This window comes from Loxodonta africana, chromosome 17 (genome assembly GCF_030014295.1).
Source record: "Loxodonta africana isolate mLoxAfr1 chromosome 17, mLoxAfr1.hap2, whole genome shotgun sequence".
Lineage (NCBI taxonomy): Eukaryota > Metazoa > Chordata > Mammalia > Proboscidea > Elephantidae > Loxodonta > Loxodonta africana.
In genome coordinates, this window is record NC_087358.1 from 71,975,283 (window position 1) to 71,997,814 (window position 22,532).

The window sequence follows — 22,532 nt, forward strand, 5'->3', positions numbered from 1 at the left end:
AATGATATTTGTAAAATGCTTTTTGTGCATCTATTGAGGTGATCATATTATTTTCTCTTTAAATTATAATACGGTGAATTATATTAATTGACTTTTGAATGTTGAACCACCCTTGCTTTTCTATTTTTTTTTAATTTTTATTATGCATTATGTGAAAGTTTACAAATCAGGTCAGTCTCTCACACAAAAACTTATATACACCTTGCTACATACTCCCAATTTCTCTAGTGAGACAGCCTGCCCTCTCCCTCTACTCTCTCTTTTCGTGTCCATTTCGCCAGCTTCTAACCCCCTCCACCCTCTCATCTCCCCTACAAGCAGGAGATGCCAACATAGTCTCAAGTGTCCACCTGATCCAAGACGCTCACTCCTCACCAGCATCCCTCTCCATCCCATTGTCCAGTCCAATCGCCGTCTGAAGAGTTGGCTTTGGGAACGGTTCCTGTCCTGAGCCAACAGACGGTCTGGGGGCCAGGACCACCGAGGTCCTTCTAGTCTCAGTCAGACCATTAAGTCTGGTCTTTTTATGAGAATTTGGGGACTGCATCCCCCTGCTCTCCTGCTCTCTCAGGGTTTCTCTGTTGTGTTCCCTGTAAGGGCAGTCATTGGTTGTAGCCAAGCACCATCTAGTTCTTCTGGTCTCAGGCTGATGTAGCCTCTGGTTCATGTGGCCCTTTCTGTCTCTTGGGCTCATAATTACCTTGTGTCCTTGGTGTTCTTCATTCTCCTTTACTCCAGGTGGGTTGAGACCAATTAATTAATGCATCTTAGATGGTTGCTTGCTAGAGTTTAAGACCCCAGGGTCATCCAAAGTGGGATGTAGAATATTTTCTGAATAGACTTTATTATGCCAATTGACTTAGATGACCCCTGAAACCATGGTCCCCAAACCCCCACCACTGTTATACTGGCCTTCGGAAAAAAAAAAAAAAAAAAGGCGCTCAGTTTATTCTGGAAACTTCTTTGCTTTTGGTTTAGTCCAGTTGTGCTGACTTCGCCTGTATTGTGTGGTGTCTTTCCCGTCGCCTAAGGTAGTTCCTATCTACTATCTAATTAGTGAATACCCCTCTCCCACCCTCCCTGCATTCCCCGTCTCATAACCATCGAAGAATATTTTCTTCTCTGTTTAAACTATTTCTTGAGTTGTTATAATAGTGGTCTTATACAATATTTGTCCTTTTGCAACTGACTAATTTCACTCAGCATAATGCCTTCCAGACTCCTCCATGTTATGAAATGTTTCACACATTCATCACTGTTCTTTATCGATGCATAGTATTCCATTGTGTGAATATACCATAATTTATTTATCCATTCATCCATTGATGGGCACCTTGGTTGGTTCCATCTTTTTGGTGTTGTAAACAGTGCTGCAATGAACATGGGTGTGCATATATCTGTTTGTGTAAAGGCTCTTATTTCTCTAGGATATATTCCAAGGAGTGGGATTGCTGGATCGTATTAAAAAATTTTTTTTTTTTCTTTTTATGGTAGTTCTATCTAGCTTTTTAAGGAAGTGCCAAATCAATTTCCGAAGTGGTTTTACCATTTTAGATTCCCACCAGCAGTGTATAAGTGTTCCCAATCTATCCACAACCTCTCCAACATTTATTATTTTGTGTCTTTTGGATTCATGCCAGCCTCATTGGAATGAGGTGGAATCTCATTGTAGTTTTGATTTTCATTTCTCTAATGGCTAATGATCGTGAGCATTTCCTCACGTATTTCTTAGCTACCTGAATGTCCTCTTTAGTGAGGTGTTTGTTCATATCCTTTGCCCATTTTTTAATTGGGTTATTTGTCTTTTTGCAGTTGAGTTTTTGCAGTATCGTGTAGATTTTAGAGATCAGGCGCTGATCGGAAATGTCATAGCTAAAAATTTTTTCCCAGTGTGTAGGTAATCTTTTTACTCTTTTGGTGAAGTCTTTGGATGAGCATAGGTGTTTGATTTTTAGGAGCTCCAGTTATCTAGTTTATCTTCTGCATTGTTAGTAATGTTTTCTATACTCTTTATGCTATGTATTAGGCCTCCTAAGGTTGTCCCTATTTTTTCTTCCATAACCTTTATCATTTTAGGTTTTATATTTAGGTCTTTGATCCATTTTGAGCTCGTTTTTGTGCATGGTTCTAGGTATGGGTCTTGTTTCATTTTTTTGCAGATGGATACCGTTATGCCAGCACCATTTGTTAAAAAGACTATCTTTTCCCCATTTAACTGATTTGGGGTCTTTGTCAAATATCAACTGCTCATATGTGGATGGATTTATGTCTGGATTCTCAGTTCTGTTCCATTGGTCCATGTATCTGTTGTTGTACCAGTACCAGGCTGTTTTGACTACTGTGGCGGTATAATAGGTTCTAAAATCAGGTAGAGTGAGGCCTCCCACTTTGTTCTTCTTTTTTCAGTAATGCTTTACTTATCCGGGGCCTCTTGCCCTTCCATATGAAGTTGGTGATTTGTTTCTCCATCTTATTAAAAAATGTCTTTGGAATTTTTATTGGAATTGCATTAAATCTATGGATCGCTTTTGGTAGAATAGACATTTTTACAACTATGTTAAGTCTTCCTATCCATGAGCAAGGTATGTTTTTCCACTTATGTAGGTCTCTTGGTTTCTTGCAGAAGTTTTCTGTAGTTTTCTTTGTGTAAGTCTTTTGCTTCTCTGGTAAGATTTATTCCTAAGTATTTTATCTTCTTGGGAGGTACTGTAAATGGTATTGATTTGGTGATTTTGCCTTTGATGTTCTTTTTGTTGGTGTAGAGGAATCCAACTGATTTTTATATGTTTATCTTGTATCCTGATACTTTGCTGATCCCTTCTATTAGTTTCAGTAGTTTTCTTGAGGATTCCTTAGGGTTTTCCGTGTACAAGATCATGTCATCTGCAAATAGAGATACTTTTACTTCTTCCTTGCCAATCTGGATGCCCTTTATTTCTTTATCTACCCTAATTGCTCTGGCTAGGATTCCAACACAATGTTGAATAAGAGCGGTGATAAAGGGCATCCTTGTCTGGTTCCCGATCTCACTGGGAATGCTTTCAGGCCCTCTCCATTTCGGGTGATGCTGGCTGTTGGCTTTGTATAAATGCCCTTTATTATGTTGAGGAATTTTCCTTCTGTTCCTGTTTTGCTGAGAGTTTTTATCATGAATGGGTGTTGTACTTTGTCAAATGCCTTTTCTGTATCAGTTGATAAAATCATGTGATTCTTGTCTTTTGTTTTATTTTTATGACGGATTACAATTTGTTTTTCTAATGTTGAACCATCCCTGCATACCTGGTATAAATCCCACTTGGTCATGGTGAATTTTTTTTTTTTTTTTGATATGTTGCTGAATTCTATTGGCTAGAATTTTGTTGAGGATTTTTGCATTTAAGTTCATGAGGGATATAGGCATGTAATTTTCTTTTCTCATTGTGTGTTTGTCTGGTTTTGGCATCTGGGATATGCTGGCTTCATAAAATGAGTTTGGTAGTATTCTGTCCTTTTCTATGCTCTGAAATACCTTTAGTAGTAGTGGTGTTAACTCTTCTCTGAAAGTTTGGTAGAACTCTGCAGTGAAGCCCTCCAGGCCAGGGCTTTTTCTTATTGGGAGTTTTTTGATTACCTTTTCAACCTCTTCTTTTGCTATTGGTCTGTTTAGTTGTTCTCCCTCAGTTTGTGTTAGTTTAGGAAGGTAGTGTGTTTCTAGGAATTCATCCATTTCTTCTAGGTTTTCAAATTTGTTAGAGTACACTTTTTCATGGTAATCTGATATGATTCTTTTAATTTCAGTTGGGTCTGTTGTAATGTCGCCCATTTCATTTCTTATTCACATGTTTTGCTTCCTCTCCTGTTTTTCTTTTGTGAGGCTGGCCAATGATTTCTCAATTTTGTTGATTTTTTCAAAGAACCAGCTTTTGGTCTTGTTAATTCTTTTGATTGTTTTTCTGTTTTCTATTTCATTTAGTTCAGCTCTAATTTTTATTACTTGTTTTCTTCTGGTGCCTGAGGGTTTCTTTTTTTGCTCTCTTTGTATTTGTTCAAGTTGTAGGGATAATTCTTTGATTTTGGCCCTTTCTTCTTTTTGTATGTGTGCATTTATTGATATAAATTGACCTCTGAGCACTGGTTTCTCTGTGTACCAAAGGTTCTGATAGGAAGTGTTTTCATTCTCATTGGATGCTATGAATTTCTTATTCCATCCTTTTTGTCACCTATAATCCAGTTTTTTCTGAGCAGGGTATTGTTTAGTTTCCAAGTGTTTGATTTTTTTTTCCCTGCTTTTTCTGTTATTAATTTCTACTTTAATGGCCTTATGGTCAGAGAAGATTCTTTGTAATATTTCAGTGTTTTGGATTCTGGTAAGGCTTACTTTATGACCTAATATTTGGTCTATTCTAGAGAATGTTCCATGTGCACTAGAAAAGAAAGTATACTTGGCTGCTGTTGAGTGGAGTGCTCTATATATCTATGAGGTCAAGCTGGTTGATTGTGTCGTTTGTATCTTCCATGTCTTTATTGAGCTTCTTTCTGGATATCCTGTCCTTCACCGGAAGTGGTGTGTTGAAGTCTCCTACTATTCTTGTGGAGCTCTCCATGTCACTTTTCAAAGCTGATAGAGTTTGTTTTATGTATCTTACAGCCCTGTCATTGAGTGCATAAATATTTAATACGGTTATATCTTCTTGGTATATTGTCCCTTTAATCATTATATAGTGTCCTGTCTTATCCTTTATGATGAATTTAACTTTAAAGTCTATTTTGTCAGAAATTAATATTGCCACTACTGCTCTTTTTTGATTGTTGTTACCTGGATATATTTTTTTTTCCATCCTTTGAGTTTTAGTTTGTTTGTGTCTCTAAGTCTAAGGTGTGTCTCTTGTAGGCAGCATACAGATGTATCATATTTTTTAAATCCATTCTGCCCCTCTCTGTCTCTTTATTGGTGCATTTAGTCCATTTACATTCAGCATAATTGTGTATAGGTATGAATTTAGTGCTACCATTTTGATGTCCTTTTCTGTGTGTTGTTGAGTTTTCTTTTCCCACTTAATTTTATGTGCTGAGTAGATTATCTTTATGTATTGTCCTTTCCTCATATTCGTTGTTGTTGATTTTGTTTCTGCTGAGTCTCTATATTTTTCTTGTGTTTTATTTTGATGTGCAGGATAGTCTGTCTCCTTGGTGGTTACCTTATTATTTACCCCTATTTTTCTGAATTTAAACCTAACTCGTGTTTCTTTGTATTGCTTTGTCTTCCTCTCTGTATGGAAGACCTATGACTACATTTCTTAGTCCCTCTTTATTGTTTTAATGTTGTCTTGTTTTACATAATAACAGTGCTGTTTCCCTGTTTTGAGTTTTTTTAAATCTTAATTTATTTTGGGGATTTCCCTGTCTGGGTTGACTTCTGATTGCTCTGCCCAGTGTTCTCATCTTGCATTGATACCTGATATTATTGATTTTCTAACCAAAGAACTCCCTTTAGTATTTCTTGTAGTTTTGGTTTGGTTTTTACAAATTCACTAAACTTCTGTTTATCTGGAAATGTCCTAACTTTACCTTCATTTTTGCTGGATATATGATTCTTGGCAGGCAATTTTTTTCCTTCAATTTTTTAAATATGTCATCCCATTGCCTTCTTGCCTCCATGGTTTCTGGTGAGTAGTCCGAGCTTATTCTTATTGACTGTCCTTTGTAGGTGACTTTTCGTTTATCCCTAGCTGCTCTTAAAATGCTCTTTATCTTTGGTTTTGGCAAGTTCAATTATAATATGTCTTGGTGACTTTCTTTTAACATCTACCTTATGTGGAGTTCAATGAGCATCTTCTCATCTTTTATGATATCAGGGACGTTTTCTGCCAACAAATCTTCAAAAATTCTCTCTGTATTTTCTGTTATCCCTCCCTGTTCTGGTATTCCAATCACTTGTAGGTTATTTCCCATAATAGAGTCCCACATGATTTTTCAGGTTTCTTCATTTTTTAAAAATTATTTCATCTGATTTTTATCCAGATACATTAGTGCCAAGTGCTTTATCTTCAAGTTCAGAAATTCTGCCTTCCACTTGCCTAATTCTGCTCCTCTGACATTCTATTGCGTTGTCTACTTTTGTAATTTTATTGTTAAATCTTCTGAATTTCTGATTGCTGTCTGTCTATGGATTTTTCCAGTTTATTAAATTTTTCGTTATGTTCCAGAATAATCTTTTTAATTTCTTCAGTTGCTTTTTCTGTGTGTTCTTTGGCTTGTACTGCATATTGCCTGATTTCCTTCTTGATGTCTTGAAGGGTTCCGTATATTAATCTTTTGTATTCTGGCTCTGGTAATTCCAGGGAAGCACTTTCATCTAGAAGATCCCTTGATTCTTTGTTTTGAGAGCTTGTTGAGGTGATCATGGTCTGTTTCTTTATGTGACTGTTGTCTCTCAACCATCTATGTTACTGCATTAGTTTGTTTTATGTTTGCTTACTCTATCACAGCTTCTTGCTTTGTTTTTTTTTGATATGCCCAGATGGGTTGCTTGAGTGAGCTAGCTTGATTATTTTCACCTTTGGAGCTCTGACATCCTGTCCCCAGATGGCTAGAGCTGTTATCAGGTATATCAGTCTAGGAGTCCATTCACTTTTCTAGTATGAATTCAGCTTAGGTGTCCCGGTATGTGACCATGAAGTGTGTGGCACAGGCTCTGTCCTACAGTCTTAGAGGGGCAGGGGTGATTGGGGTAGGTACCAGTGTCTGGTTGCAGCAGGGGGTCACACTCTCAACAAGGCAGGGGCTGAGAGTTGCCCCCCACGTGTCTCTGAGGAAAGCATGTCTCTAAGGAAAGTGTGTGCCTGTTCTTTTGAGGGTACTGGTGGGTGGGTTCTGCAGACAGACCGTGGGCACCCAAAGTTTTTGGTTGTAAGGACTGGGAGGTGCCAGTTATACTTGGACGCCTGTTGTGGGTGGCTGGGTGACCTGAATGGAGGCACCAGTCCTTAGGCCCCTGATGTGGGTAGGTGAGAACACTGTTTAGTAGGCAAAGCAATTCCAAACATCAAACACCAACTCTCCACCGCACAGCTGAAACAGCTGGAGTTTGCTCACAAAGGCCTATTCTCCTCTAATAGGCCCACACAGGTCCATGCAGTGGGGAAAGGTACTCAAATTCTATGGACGGTTTATGCCTGGACAGGAGCCACTTCTGTCCTGAGCTCCCTGGTTAGTGGAGCTGGCAAATTATCTTTTCCCCCAGTTGCAAATTTTTTCCTTCTCCAAGGCTGGGAGGATGGCTTTAAGCCCTCAACAGGGCCTATCTCAGGCCCAGGGAAATCAGACACTGAAGCTGGCTTGTGGGAGTAGGGTAAAATATATGCAAGTAGTTAGCTTTTGCCAAAGGCGCCGTTCTCTGCTTCCGGAGATGTGAGTGGGTCGTGTGGCTGCCTGCATTTCCCTGAGGAAACTGCAGCTGAATGTTAGTACCAGGCCACCACTACCGCTCCTGGGAATGGTGCCTGAGGGCTTCCCATGATTCAGGTGTAGTAACTCCTCTCTGCTTCTGAACTGTCTCTTCCTCCCGCTGCCCTTCAGTTTATTTTCTAAGTTTGCCTTTGATGTTCAGGGCCCCAAGCTTGTAATATATATACTCGTTTCATTTGTCTTTTTGGTTCTTTGTTGTAAGAGGGCTCGCCGGAAGCGTCTTTCTATTGCGCCATCTTGGCTGTGCATCCACCTTTGCTTTTCTGATATAAATCCAACTTAATTGAGTTGTATTATCTTTTTATATGTCCCACCCTAATTCTCTTTAACCACAAGCAGAGATTATGATTTATAACACATAGGAAATCACAAAATGGAGGACAACCACACAATACTGGGAATTATGTCTTAACCAAATTGACACATTTTTTGGAGACACACATTGTTGTCTCCAATGACATTGTTCTCTATTTGTTTTTTTATTTTTGAAACTGGAAATATGTGTTCTTACTCTATTTGCCTTGGTCTGCCTGGCTGTTTAAAGTATTGAAAAACAAAGATGCCACTTAGAACACTAAGGTGCACCTGACCCAAGCCATGGTATTTTCAGTTTGATTTCCAAATATTTGGAGGATTTCCAGATATTTTTCTGGTATTGAGTACTAATTTAATTTTAATATATCAGAGAACATTCTTAGTATGTTTTCCATTCTTTTAAATTTAGTACTTCTTTTATGAACCATAATACGACCTATCTTAATGAATGTTAAAAGTGCACTTATAAAGAATGTGTATTTTGCTGTTCTGGAGTATATAAAAAAAAAAAAAGTAGAGTATAATGCCCTATAAATGTCAGTTAGGTCAGGTTGTTCGATAGTATGATCAGGACTTCTGTCTGTTTGTTCTGTCAATTACTGATAGAGGTATTTTGAAATCTCCAATTAGAAATGTGGATTTGTTTATTTCTCCTTTAAGTTCCATCAGTTTTCGCTTCAACAATTTTGAAGCTCTGTTGTTAAGTGAATACATATGTAGTACTGTTACATCTTCTTGAAGAATTTGCCCCTTTGTCTCTTTATCCCTGGTAAAATTCCTTGTTCTAGAGTGTACTTGGTTGTATATTAATATAACTATGCCAGCTTTCATCTGATTGCAGTTTGAATGGTATACATTTGTCTGCCCTTTAACTTTTAGAATGCCTCTATCTTGGTGAATCTATGCCTTTATATTCCAACTGTGTTTCTTGTAGACAGCATAGAATTGAATCTTGCTTTTTTCCCTAACCTGACAATCTCTGTCTTTTAATTGGTGTGTTGAGATTGTTTATATTTAATGTTATTGTTGATATAATTGAATTAAAGCCTACCAATTTGCTAGATATCTGTTATTTGTTTATTTTTGCTCATCCCATGCTTAGTGCTGTTTTTTCATGTATTTTAATTTCATTAGTGCTATAAGAAAACTTGTATTATATTTTTTCTTTTTTTTTAAATAATTTATATTGTGCTTTAAGTGAAAGTTTACAGATCAAGTAGTCTGTCACACAAAAACCCATATACACCTTGCTACACACTCCCAATTACTCTCTCCCTAATAAGACAGCCCGCTCTCTCTCTCCACTCTCTCTTTTCGTGTCCATTTCACCAGCTTCTAACCCCCTCCACCCTCTCATCTCCCCTCCAGGCAGGAGATGCCAGCATAGTCTCAAGTGTCCACCTGATCCAAGAAGCTCACTCCTCACCAGCATCTCTCTCCAACCCATTGTCCAGTCCAATCTATGTCTGAAGAGTTGGCTTCAGGAATGGTCCCTGACCTGGGGCAACAGAAGGTCTGGGGGCCATGACCACCGGCGTCCTTCTAGTCTCAGTCAGACCGTTAAGTCTGGTCTTATGAGAATTTGGGGTCTGCATCCCACTACTCTCCTGCTCCCTCAGGGGTTCTCTGTTGTGTTCCCTGTCAGGGCAGTCTTTGGTTCTAGCCGGGCACCATCTAGTTCTTCTGGTCTCAGGCTGATGTAGCCTCTGGTTCATGTGGCGCTTTCTGTCTCTTGGGCTCGTAACCACCTTGTGTCCTTGATGTTCTTCATTCTCCTTTGATCCAGGTGGGTTGAGACCAATTGATGCACCTTAGATGGCTGCTTGCTAGCATTTAAGACCCCAGACGCCAGTCTTCAAAGTGGGATGCAGAATGAGAAAACTTGTATTATTTTTGCTTTATGAAGTTATTGTTTGGAGAACTTGAGAATAAGAAAAATTCATTTAAATCTTCATTTATTCCTTTTCCAGCACCCTTCATTTGTTTGTGTAGACCCAGGTTTCTGTCTTGTGTCATAATCCTTCTGCCTTATGAATTTCCTTGATCATATCTTATAGTGCAGGTTTACTGGCAATGGATCCTCTCAGTGTTTGTTTGTCTGAGAAATCTTTATTTCTCCTTCATTTAAAAAAAATAATAGACTTATTTTTTACAGCAGTTTTATATTCACAAAAAAATTAAGCAGAAAGTACAGAAAGTTCCCAAGTACGCCTTCTTTCCCTGCCCACATTTTACCCCATTAACATCTTGCACCTTCTTCATTTTTATGAAATGTTTCCCTGGGTGCAGAATTCTAGGTGAAATTTATTTTTTTGTCTGTACTTTAAAGATGTCTCTCCATTTTTTTCTGGTTTGTAGTTTCTGATGAGAAGCTTGCTGTTATTTTTATCTTTGTTTTCCTGTATGCAATGTGTCTTTTTTCTCTTTTATTTTTAATAAACAATTTTTTTTAACAGTTTTAGATTTTCAAGAAAATTGTGAAGATAGTATAGAGAATTCCCACATACCCTTCATTGATGTTATTATTAACACCCTGTGTTTGTGTAACACATCTGTCACAATTAATGGACTAGTATGGGTACATTATTAGTAACTGAAGTCCATACTTTATATGTATATATTTTTAGTTTTTACCTAATGTTCTTTTTATGTTCTAGGATCTCATTCAGGATACCACATTACATTTAATTATCCTGTCTTCATAGTTTCCTCTTGGTTGTGACAATTTCTCAGACTTCCCTTGTTTTTGATGACTCTGACGGTTTTGAAGAGTATTGGTCAGCTGCTTTGTAGAATATCCTTCAGTTGGTATTAGTCTGATGTTTTTCTCATTATAAGATTGGGATTATGAGTTTTTAGAAGGAAGACCACAGAGGTAAAGTGCATTTTCATGGCACCACATCAAGGCTGCATGTTATTAACATGACTTATCACTGTTGATGTTGACCCTGATCACCTGCTTGAGGTGGCGTTTGTCAGGTTTCTCCACTCCAAGGTTATACTTTCTCCCTTCCCACCCTTTTCCATACTGTACTCTTTGGAAAAGAGTCCATATGAACAGCCCATGCTTAAGGAGTGGTCATCTCTTCCAAGAACTCCTCCAAGAGCTTAAATCTCAGCATTTTCTCCAGCAAGCATATGGGCCCCACAGAGTTCACAACCCTCCGATGTCTAGGCCATGTGTGTCCATCTGGTACATTCAGCCACCAAACTGGAATATGATATTCTCTTTCCTGGGTAGAATTAAGAGTGAGCTTTCTTAGGCCCAAATGGCCCCTGCAATCAGGGGAAAGAGGGCTGTAATTGAAATGCCACTCAATGAACATGGCCAAGAATAATGGAAACTGAGATGACTACCTTGCCTTGTGGTGAGTGCCCTTCTTTGGGCAATATGGTTAAAGGGGTGGGCAGAAGGCATCTCTGGATCTCTTAGTCCTGCTCTTTCCTTCACTGTGTAATTCAGTTTGTTTTGGGGAATGAACATAGATCAGGAAAGTAAACCTCTCCCCAGTCACTTAAGAAAGAAATTCTGTCTGTTATTTCAGAAAAGCAGAGCCAAGATTAGAAAGTCATCCTCAGAAGAGTTAAATTAATATCCTAGGATATAGGTTAAAAGCAACTACTTCTTTAATAGCTTACAAAATTCTTGCAATTTGACAAATTTCTTATATTTACTAAAATAACCATTTCCTCTTCTACTCAAGCCTACTGCTCTCTTGATTGCTCCCATCTCCTGGGACTGAAAGAATTCTACACTCTGCTCGTAGCAGACACACATATAGCCTGGCTAAACCAGAGCAGGCAAAGAAGAAGCAGAATTCATTGCTCATAGATGGATTTTGTTTTTAGAAGGCTTGAATTTTCCAGACTTTAAGAACAGTGCACAGATGAGTGGGCAAACTTCTCTTCAGAAGGATAAAGTGGCCAATACGGATGCCTTTGAAGGAGCTGGACACCCTCACAAGTACAAGTGATTAAACTACCATAGAGCACAAACATTTTTCTGTAGAAAACTTATCTCAGAAGTAAGATCTGAGACTGCACCTTGATTCTTCATTCTGTATTTACTGTTTGTTGTTAGTTGCTGTTGAATTGGCTCTGACTCATGGTGACCTTATGTATAGCAGAGTGAAACATCAGGCATCCTGAGCCATCTTCATGATTGTTGCTATGTTTAAGTCTATTGTTGTGGCTATTGTGCCAATCTGTCTCACTGAGGGTTTCCCTTGTTTTCTCTGACCCTCTGCTTTACCAAACATGATGTCCTTTTCTAGGGAAAGATCTTCCTGATGATGTGTCCAAAGTAAGCAAGATTAAGTTTCACCATTCTCACTCCTAAGGAGCATGTAGATCAGTGTTTTTCAGCTATTTCCTAAGTTCGATTAATTTCTAAATTCTACAAAGTGCCAGGAAGTTAGGTGTGGCCAAAATGGTCAACCATTGGAAGGTACTGTTTGTGAAAAACTAACCACAGAACTAAGTTCCTATTGCAAGAGTGTGAGGAGCTACAAAAGAAGGAGATAGTCTCACTTCTTTTAAAAAATAACATTTTTCTTTCTAATGAAAAAGATAATATATATTACATAAAATTTTAAAAATAAGGATAAATCTTAAAAAAAAAAATAGAAAAAAATTACCTATAGTCCTACCTCCCAGGGATGAACACATTAACATTTTGTCGCACAGTCTGTTCTGCTATAACATGAGTTTATTTTATGCCAACTACTTCAGATGTGATTGATAAATAGGGGAATAAAGTCCATGTAATGGTAATAATCAGGTTAGTTTATATGCAGTTTTTTCCCAGTATGATAATGTTTTGAAGTGCTCAAAAGCAATCTTTCATGAAATTAAAAAAAAAAAAAAGCCTTATCAATATACTTCAATAAACATATGTAGCTAAAATAAACTATTTGGCACTTTCCACGTTCTGCCTGGAAACCTCTTTAGCTAAATTCACCAGTTCATTAGGAATATTTTCTATTTTCCATATTACTGTGGCTAATGTATTACCAAACTTTTCACCACTACACTTCCAGCCTCCAAAAACAATATTCTCATTGTCTTTCCCACCTCAATTAAGAGTCTTCTCAAGGCCTCCAGATGTCTGTTCACTGCCTGGTCCAAAGGCAAGGCCAAATATTTAGGTTTTGTTCTGTTAGCTCTGCAAATCCAGATACCAATTTCTGTTGTGGTTATCTGTAGCTACATAACCATCCACCTCAAAACTTAGTGACCTAAAATAATTTATTTTGTCCCTCACAGTTCTGTGGATTTTGACTAAGCTCAGCTGTATGGTTCTCATTTGAAGCCACTCATGAGATTGCAGTCAAATGGTGGCTAGGACTGGAGCCCAAGGCCCAACTGAGTTGGATATCCAAGATGGCTTCTTTCATTACTCATTTCTGATACCTCAGCTATGATGAGTGGAACAGCTTGAGACTAGCTGGGCGTTTCTCTCCCTCCACATGAGCTCCGTCTGGCTAGCTTGTTCTTTCTTATAGCAGGAAGGAGGTCTCATGGTATTTGGATTTCTTACATGGCATCTGTCTTCCTCCAGAGCATGTGTTCTCAGTGGCCACGGTGGAATCTACAAAGCTTCTTAAGACCAGTCTATTGGTCTCACAGGCCAGCCTTGATTCAGTATGAGAGGATACAAGACAAGAACCTGAATCCCAAGAGCTGTGGTCTATTGTAGGGGACATCTGAGAGCTGTGGCCTATTGGAGGAACATGAATCCAAGAACTGTGGTCTTTTGGAGACTTGTTACCAACATGTGGATATACCATAACTCATGTAACCATTCTTCTACTGAGTTAGAACTTTGGGCTATTTCAAATTTGTTACTATTTTAAACTTTGCTGCAGAGAACATCCTTTTCATGTGTTTTTGTCAGGCCCTCTTAAATGTATAAACAAATGTAATGCTATTTCAACTGAACATAAACGAGGATTTTTAGGAAATGCTATAATTCGCCATAAACCTCTATGGAAGAAAAAGTGCGTAAGACTTGTCAATAAATTCTTGAAAAAAAAAATAGCAAAAAGATATTTGCCCAGGTATTTCAGCATAGTCTAATGCTGCTAAAATAAAAATGAAATCCTACCTGCAGAGTGTCTTAATCACCTAGTGCTGCTTTAACAGAAATACCACAAGTGGGTGGCTTTAACAAAGAGAAGTTTATTTCTTCGCAGTAAAGTAGGCTAAAAGTCCAAATTCAGTGTGTCAACTCCAGGGGAAGCCTTTCTGTCTTTCTCAGCCTTCTCATCCATCTTCCCCCGGACTGGGAGCTTCTCCACTCAGGGCCCACAGGTAAAAAGGGCGTGCTCTGCTCCTGGTACTGCTTTCTTGGTGGTGTGAGGTCCCCAACTCTCTGCTTGCTTCTCTTTCCTTTTATCTCTCGTAAGATAAAAGGTGGCGTGGGCCATGCCTCAGGGAAACTCCCTTTACGTTGGATAGTGATTTGACCTGAGCAAGGATGTTATGTCCCACCCTAATCCTCTTTAACCATAGGCAGAGATTATGATTTATAATGCATAGGAAAATCAAAAGTGGAGGACAACCACACAATACTGGGAATCATGGCTTAACCAAGTTGATGTATTTTTGAGGGACATAGTTCAGTCCATGACACAGAGGAAAAGACAAATTTGTGGAACAGAAAAGAGTCTAGAAACAGACTTAAGTATATATGTGAGTTGAATGGTGGCATTACAATTCAGTGAGATAATAATGTATCATTTATTTATAAGGATAAGGTAATACTGTTCATTGTAAAAATAATACATATTTATTATAAGAAATATCAATACTGTTTATAGTATTGCCATCCAAAGATGCTAATGTTTTAGTGTCTTCCGATCTTTTTCTATGTGTAGTTATTGTTCATTTTATAAGTTGTGATTCTACCAGATACAGAATTTTTAAAAATAACATTTTATTGTGTTTCGGTGAAGGTTTACATAGCAGTTTAGGTTCCTATTCAACAATTTCTACACAAAGTGTTCACTGATATTGGTTATGTTCTTCACAGTGCATTAACATTCTCGTTATTTCTGTTTTAGTTGTTCCATTTCCATTCATCTAGTTTCCCAGCCTCCTTACATTCTCATCTTTGTTGATCATTTGGTCTCATATAGATGATATATTTTTTTTTAAGGAGTATACAGTATTCACAGGTGATATTCTTTATTTCATGAGCCAATTTGTTATTAAGATAAAAGGGAACCTCAGGAGTTAGTTTCAGTTCAAGATTTAAAGAATATCTCAAGGCAGTAGCCTCAGGGAGTTCTCCAGACTCAACAGGTCCAGTAAGACTTTTTTTTTTTTTTTTTTTTTTTAAGAATTTGAAGTTCTGTTCCACATTTTTCTCCCATTCTATCAGGATCCATCTACCCAGATATAGAATTTAATATCCTACTCTTTTCATGTACTATAAGATAAACATTGCTTCATATCATCATTACATAACTATCCTACCATTATAGGAAAAATAGTATCACTCACTATTTAACCTTTTGAAAACAAGTTTTATTTTTTATATTTCATACTTTTCATATTTATATTGCAGCAGCAACCAGTAAGGTTGGAGGCAAACCAGGAGAGTGTGGTGTCCTGGAAGCTAAATGAAGAAAGTTCACCAAGCAGGAAAGAGTGATCAACTGCTAAATGTTGCTGGTAGGTCAAGTAAGACAGAGGCTGAGAACTGACCTTTAAACCAAAAACCAAACCAAACCCATTGCCGTCGAGTCAATTCCGACTCCTAGTGACCCTATAGGACAGCTAGAACTGCCGCATAGAGTCTCCAAGGAGCATCTAGGAGATTCGAACTGCTGACCCTTTGGTTAGCAGCTGCAGGACTTAACCACTACGCCACCAGGGTTTCCAACTGACCTCTAGGTAGAGCAAGATAGAGGTTATTGGAGACATTGACAAGAGCAGCTTCAGTAGAGCAGTGGTGAAAACCTGAAAAGAGTGGGTTCCAAAGAGGGCAGGAGGAGAAATTGGGCCAGTACAGACCTGCACTGTCCAGTACGAGAGCCACTGGGCACATGTGGCTACTCGGAACTGAAATGGGTTGGAGGTGTAGTGTACATGCTGGATTAGCAGCAAAAGAATTCAAAATATCTCGTTAATAGTTTTTTATGCTTATGGCATTTTAAATAGTAATATTTTGGATATATTTGGTTAAATAAAACATTCAAATGTCACTTGCGTTTTACCTACCTTTTTAATGTGGCTAGTAGGAAGATTAAATTTACTGATGTGACTTGCATTATATATCCACTGGTAGCACTGGCGTGAAAACAATGCTTTCAAGGAGTTTTGTTATAAAGGAGAACAGATGAATGGGGTGGTAGCTAGTGGTAGGGTTAAGTGAAGATTTTTTTTTTTTCTGAAATGGGAGAAATTGCAGCATGTTTGTATGTCAGAATATTCCTGTTGTTGTTGGCAGATGCTGTCATGGCTCTGACCTGCCGAGACCTACGTATAACGGAACAAAACATGGCCGTCCTGTGCTGTCTTCACGATCATTGGTACGTCTCAGTCTACTGTTGCGGCTGCTGCGTCAGTCCAGCTCATTGAGGGTTTCCCTCGTTTTCGCTGACTCTCTGCTTTACCAAACATGCTGTCCTTTTCTAGCAATTGGTCATTTGATGACTTGCCCAAAGTAAAGTAAGTGAGCCGAAGTCTTGCCTTCCCCGCTTCTAAAGAGAATTCTGGTTGCATTTCTTCTAAAACTGACTTGTGCGTTCTCTGACAGTCTGTGGTAAATTGATAGTCTTTGCCAATGCCACAGTTCGAACGCATCAATTCTCCTGTCTTCCTTTTTTTTCAGTAAAAAAGGGAAGACAGAAAGAATACCGTAGTAGAGTGTAAAAGTTGATTGATGCAGCAGACAGGTTGGAGGAAACCACGATGACAGCCTTGAGTAGGTAAAAGTGGGTTCTAGTGCACAAGCCGAGGGCTGCCCACAGGAGTGGGGCTATTCATACAGGGGCAGGCAGAGCACACCGTCTGGAAGCAGAAAGGTGACCACATAGGCAATTGGGAGGCATGGAAGTTCCTCTTCTGTATTCTTTTTTTTTTCTTGTACCTTACATGAAGGTTTACAGAGCAAACTAGTTTCTCATTAAACAATTAATCCACATATTGTTTTGTGACGTTGGTTGCCAACCCCATGACATGTTAACACTCTCCCATTCTCGACCTTGGGTTCCCCACTATCATCTTTCCTTGTCAATATTCTTAATGAAATAGGAAGCTCATCTTCAACTGAGAGAGAGAATGGAGGAGGAGGAGGTGTTTTCAGATACACACTACATACCACAGAGTCTGACAAAAGCTGCTCGGCTGTAGGGTTGCTTAGAAGAGAGTGAGGGGACATTATAGGGTGTTTGGGTTCCCTGGAGTCCCTGGGTACAGCAAACAGTTATCGCTCTCGGCTGCTTACTGAAAGGTTGGTGGTTTGAGTCTACCCAGAGGCACCTCAGAAGAAAAGCCTGGTGATATACTTCTAAAAAACCATCCCCTGAAAACCCTATGGAGCACAGTTCTACTCTGACACACATGGGGTCATCATGAGTCAGAATTGACTCCATATGACAACTGTTTTTTTTTTTGTTTTGTTTTTGGGTGGCGGGCTCCCCAGTAGTTCATTACCAAAGACAAAAACTGAACTAACCCATTAGAGAGCTCTTTCCATTCAGGCACCTCTTCCCCTTATTTCTTGGTCCATAATTTCTTGTTATCAGAGCAGAAAATGAAAGGTCCACCTTCCCCTCCCCCGCCTTTGCTCAGTAGTCACCATTGTCCCACCCTGCTGCAGGCAGCTGGCTTCCTTTAAATTTCATTGTTACAAAAGTGTTTGAATCACAAGTCCTAAAATTCCCAGCTTAGTCTTCTGAGTTTCTTTTTTTCTCCTTGTCTGCCTTCAAGAACGCAGCAAGAGGATGGCCTTCCATCTCTGGCATTCTGGAGAAGGCCCTGGGCTGGAAGGGGCCTCTCCTACAGTCTGGTCGCCCTGGGACTTGCAGCAGCCAGGCTTCAAAGAGACACCACCACTTCTACCCTGCTCCCCCGCCCCCACCCCCCCGCCCCCCGGCCTCAATGCCAGCTCCAGAGGCAGCCGGGCTGCTTTAAACATTTAAATTGCACTTCGGGCTACTTTAAACATTTGCTTTATTCCAAAAAGCTAAACTGGGAGTTATTTTCAGGTATCCCATAGGATACAGGCTATTTCTATGCCCTAGTATATTGGTGGTTTAGAAACCTTTCTCCATATTATTAGCTGCAACCCTAAATGGTCAAAAATATCATGTAAATAAAATCCTTGCACTGATCCCTGGGCGCTCTAGCTGAGACACCGGCAGTGTCAAGACTGCGGGGCAGCCAGCTACACTGCCAACAGGGATTCTGAGAGCTGGGCTTTGAGAGTCACGGGTGATTACATTCTGGTAGGGAGGCAAGTGAAAGGGTGCTGAGTGTAGGACCCGGAGCTGATTTGGGGCTTGGCTGGGATCAGCATTTAAAAATGATCAGTGTGTAAGTTCTTTTTTCTTACCGTTGCTGTGTTGGAGCAATGAGTACATAAAAATACTCTGAGTTTATTTTCTGTGAAATATTTGCACTTCCGCTTTGAGCTGATGAGCATTTGCACCTAAAAGACCACAAAAAATGAAGTGCTTACAATTTGGTTGTGAGTTGGCACAACCAGGGTGGGGGAAAGAAAACACTCAGGCCAAGTAAATATTTTACAGCATCTAGGTTTCCAGAGTGGAGCTGCCTGGGAGTGAGGGCAGCCTTCTTTCTCTGCCTGGGAGTGAGGGTAGCCTTCCTTCTCTGCCTGGGAGTGAGGGTAGCCTTCCTTCTCTGCCTGGCTTCTTCTCCTGTCTTCCCCTTTCCTTTGGCTTCCTTTCTTCTCTCACCTTTTTTTCTCTCAAAAAAAAATTTTTTTTTTTTTCATTTAATTCTACCTGCTTCTTACAGTAGTTAACTTGCTAGTCAGCCTTGTAAACATTTGATAGATTTTCTCTGAGCTCATGATAATTATTTTCGTGGCTGAACTTCCTATAGGCCCTCCCTGTGTAGAGAGAGTCTGAACTGGAACATGGGAATTTTAAGGTGGGATGAGCTGGGGTTATACCTGTTGCTAAAAAGCCAGGATTTATGAAAAATAAAAAATAAAACTAACGAAACACAACAAAATAAACCCCACTGAACAGCCAGCCTCACTACGCTGCATGCCTCTTTCTTTGCCTATCTTCTCAGTGCGTGAGATTTGGGTGTGGAAGGGCTACCTCCACTATAACCTCCTCAGCCCTCACCCCATAAGTTTGCAGGGCAACAGATTGTACCACAGGTGGCTCCGAAGTCAGCAAGAATGATTTTTTTCAGCTTTCAGGGACATTTGAATTTTGGCAGCAATTTGTTTCAAATGGAAACCCTGATGCCATAGTGGTTAAGTGCTATGGCTGCTAACCAAAAGGTCGGCAGTTCAAATCCACCAGGCACTCCTTAGAAACTATATGGGGCAGTTCTACTCTGTCCTGTACGGTCTCTGAGTCGGAATCACCACAACGGGTTTGTTTTTTTTGTTTGTTTGTTTCAAATCCATACTTGTTTTCACAATGGAAGGTCTGATGGAGGCAAACATGTTTCTGGACATTATCATCTGTCTGCTTTTGACATAGGGTTGAGGGTTAGGGTTAGTTAAATGTCTTTGGAAATGGATGGATTTTCTCAATTTTAAAAATGCTTAAAAATTAATAACCAGCTGGTAAAATACTCTGGCTCTTTGGGTGGAATACAAGGTGCTGAAGGACCTGCCTGGTGAAGGCCAGTGCAGTTTTTCTGACTCCATAAAGAATATGAATTTTAAAATGCAATCGGGCTTAACATTCCCTTTTAATCAGCGTTCCTCGGCATCACGTAAATCTACCCTAAAAATTAGGGAAAGTTTCTGTTGGTTGGGAAAGAAAGAAAGGACATAATTGCTGTATTGTGGAGATTAATCAAGTTTATGAGGGAATAAAAATGTTTTGTATGCGTGTGGCAAAGATTTGTACGTGAGGGCTCCCACGTTCTGCTGGAGTGCTTGGACCGGTTGTGACTCAGCCACTTCAGGGGAGAGCAACAGCTTTGCCCTTGGGCAGGGTTTTCTTTGCACCATTTGCAAGAGGTCTAGTTTTTCTAAGGCCTGCAACAAAAGTGTGAGGGTAATTAAACAAAGACACAAACATGATTTACAGAAAGCTGGTTCCCAAAGTTTACTGAATTCAAGGTTGAATTTTTTTTTCCTTAAACTATTAAAGGTGGGGCGAGGGGAATGCTCTGAGTGCTTATTCACAGGACAGATAGCACTTTGCAGCTGTGAATCTTTTTTGCCTTGGGTTCTGGCCAGCGCACCTCATCCCACTGCTCCTGCTGGCTTTTAACAGGCATGGCAGGCCAAGTCTGCTAAATCGTTTCATGGTTTTTGTGATGTGGGTTAACCCGTTGCCGTCAAGTTGATTCTGACTAGGTATTGCAAACGGTTAATGCACTCGGCTGCTAACTGAAAGGTTGGAGGTTTGAGTCCTCCTCCTAAAGCTTCCTTGGAAGAAAGGCCTGGCAATCTACTTCCAAAATAGCAGCCATTGGAAACCCTGTGGAGCACAGTGCTACTGTGACACACATGGGGCCGCCATGAGTCAAAGTCGACTAGACAGCAACCAGTGATGTGGGTTAAAGTCCACTACGGCTACATTAGGATCTTTGCCCTCATTTCGTTTGTGCCACGTTGTAAGTTTATTCCGAATCCAGCACTTCAGATGGCAAAAAGAAGGTCCCCGGACTAAACATTTTGACCCCTGTTGGAAGTCATTGCCTTGCCTTATAACATGCATTTGGATTGTGATACCGACTCTGTATTTTTGAAGATTCAATGCGGTTTGAGTGGCATGCTGTTCTATTAATATTTCTAGAATTGTCTGAACCATGGCCTCAATTGTCTTATCGTTTGAGGCACCTTCTTTCCAAAAACACTTTACTAATGATAAGATTAAGTGTCGAAAAGTTGAAATGAGGCAAAAAGTTGGCTGCATGTCCTTTCAGTGTCTTACTGAAGCATTTTCTAACAGGCCCACCCAAGGACGCTTTGATTCTCAAGGGGAATCAGCCTTTACATGACATACTACTAATTAAGGCTCAGACTACGAAATCACGTGTGAACTTGTAGATTTTTGTCCAGTAGGGGTGCAAATGATTTCTGTCCAGCAGTAAAAATAACCCTAAAAGGCTGTATTCTATTATACTTCATAGTGCCTTTGGTGATGTTAACCAGTTCTGCATCTAATCGAGCAATTTTATTCCAAAGTTTGTCCTTCAATGCCTAGACTTACTCGGTTCCTCAAATGCTGTTCACACCAGCTTTGCCGTTCATCGGTTCCCTCATTAATGAGTTAATACATATTTGTCACATGCTCATTTTATATTTATATATGAGCCATATTTATAACTTTTATAAAAAATTACACTTTGAGTTTCTTCTCTGCAGGTATAAATGATTACATTTCTTTATTTCATTTCAGTGCAGTTTTTGTTGCCAAGCTATTGAGGGGCCCCTAGTACCAAAGGAATAAGCACAAGACCTATACTACAGGGAAGCAGAAGGTGGATTTCTGTGAAATATGATTATAGAATTACTTTTTTTTTTTTAAGAAGACTAACAACACAATAACAAATTTGGCTTAAAAGTTTGCTAAGTATTTTAATCTAATAAGGTGCAAAGCGAATCTCCATGTTGACTCTTGGGCTGAGAGCTACCAGGCTTCTGTCTGTAACAACTCAGCTATGCAAATGTGAAGCCAGGAGGCTGAGGAGACCCCAAAGTGTGTTCCTCAAAAGACACAGTAGGAAGCCTGGCTAAGCTTATAGGTCTGCAGTTTCAACAAAGGATATTACAAAATGAATACATAAAAGGCTAAGTTTCCATAAACCCTGTGTTCTCATGCCCACCTGCAGTCAAACCTCCATCATTTGGAGATGAACCGTTTTCTCATAGTTTAATTTGTGGCTCTCTACTGGTCGCTATGAGTCAGAATCGACTCGACGGCACTGGGTTGGGTACTGTACCAGCAAAGTTCAAATGAACACGGAAAGCAAGCCAGGGCCATACCCCTTGCTGATTCCTTTTTCTTTCCACCTTGGGGGTGTGTCTGTGCGAGTGTTACTGCACCCACACAGCACTAGCATATTATGTGCTCCAGATTCAATTGAGCTGGCATGTAGCGAAGTGCAAGTGGCTCATTTTTGAAGTTTAGCTGTAGAGATTATGGACTTATACTCATGGACAGAGTAAACATCTTGGTTGCTCTTTCAGTTGTATATAGGGTGGCTATAAGTTGGAACCGACTCGACGGCACATAACAACAAACAGCAACCTAGATGAGCCAAAACCCATCTGTCAGTTTGTCGTATTTGGTGGCTTGCATGTTGTTGTGATGCAGGAAGCTATATCATGAGTATTTCGAATACCAGCAGGGTCACCCATGGTGGACCTGGAATTTTCCAGACTAAGACAGACTAGAAAGAAGGTCCTGGTGATCTACACCCAGAAATTAGTTAACAAAAACCCTGTGGATCACAGCAGAATATTTCCCAATACAATTCTGGAAGATGAACCCACTTGGATGGACAACACCTGTTGCCGTCAAGTCTACTCCGGCTCAGAGCAAACCTATAGGACAGAGTAGAGCTGCCCCATAGGATTTCCAAGGAGCGACTGCAGG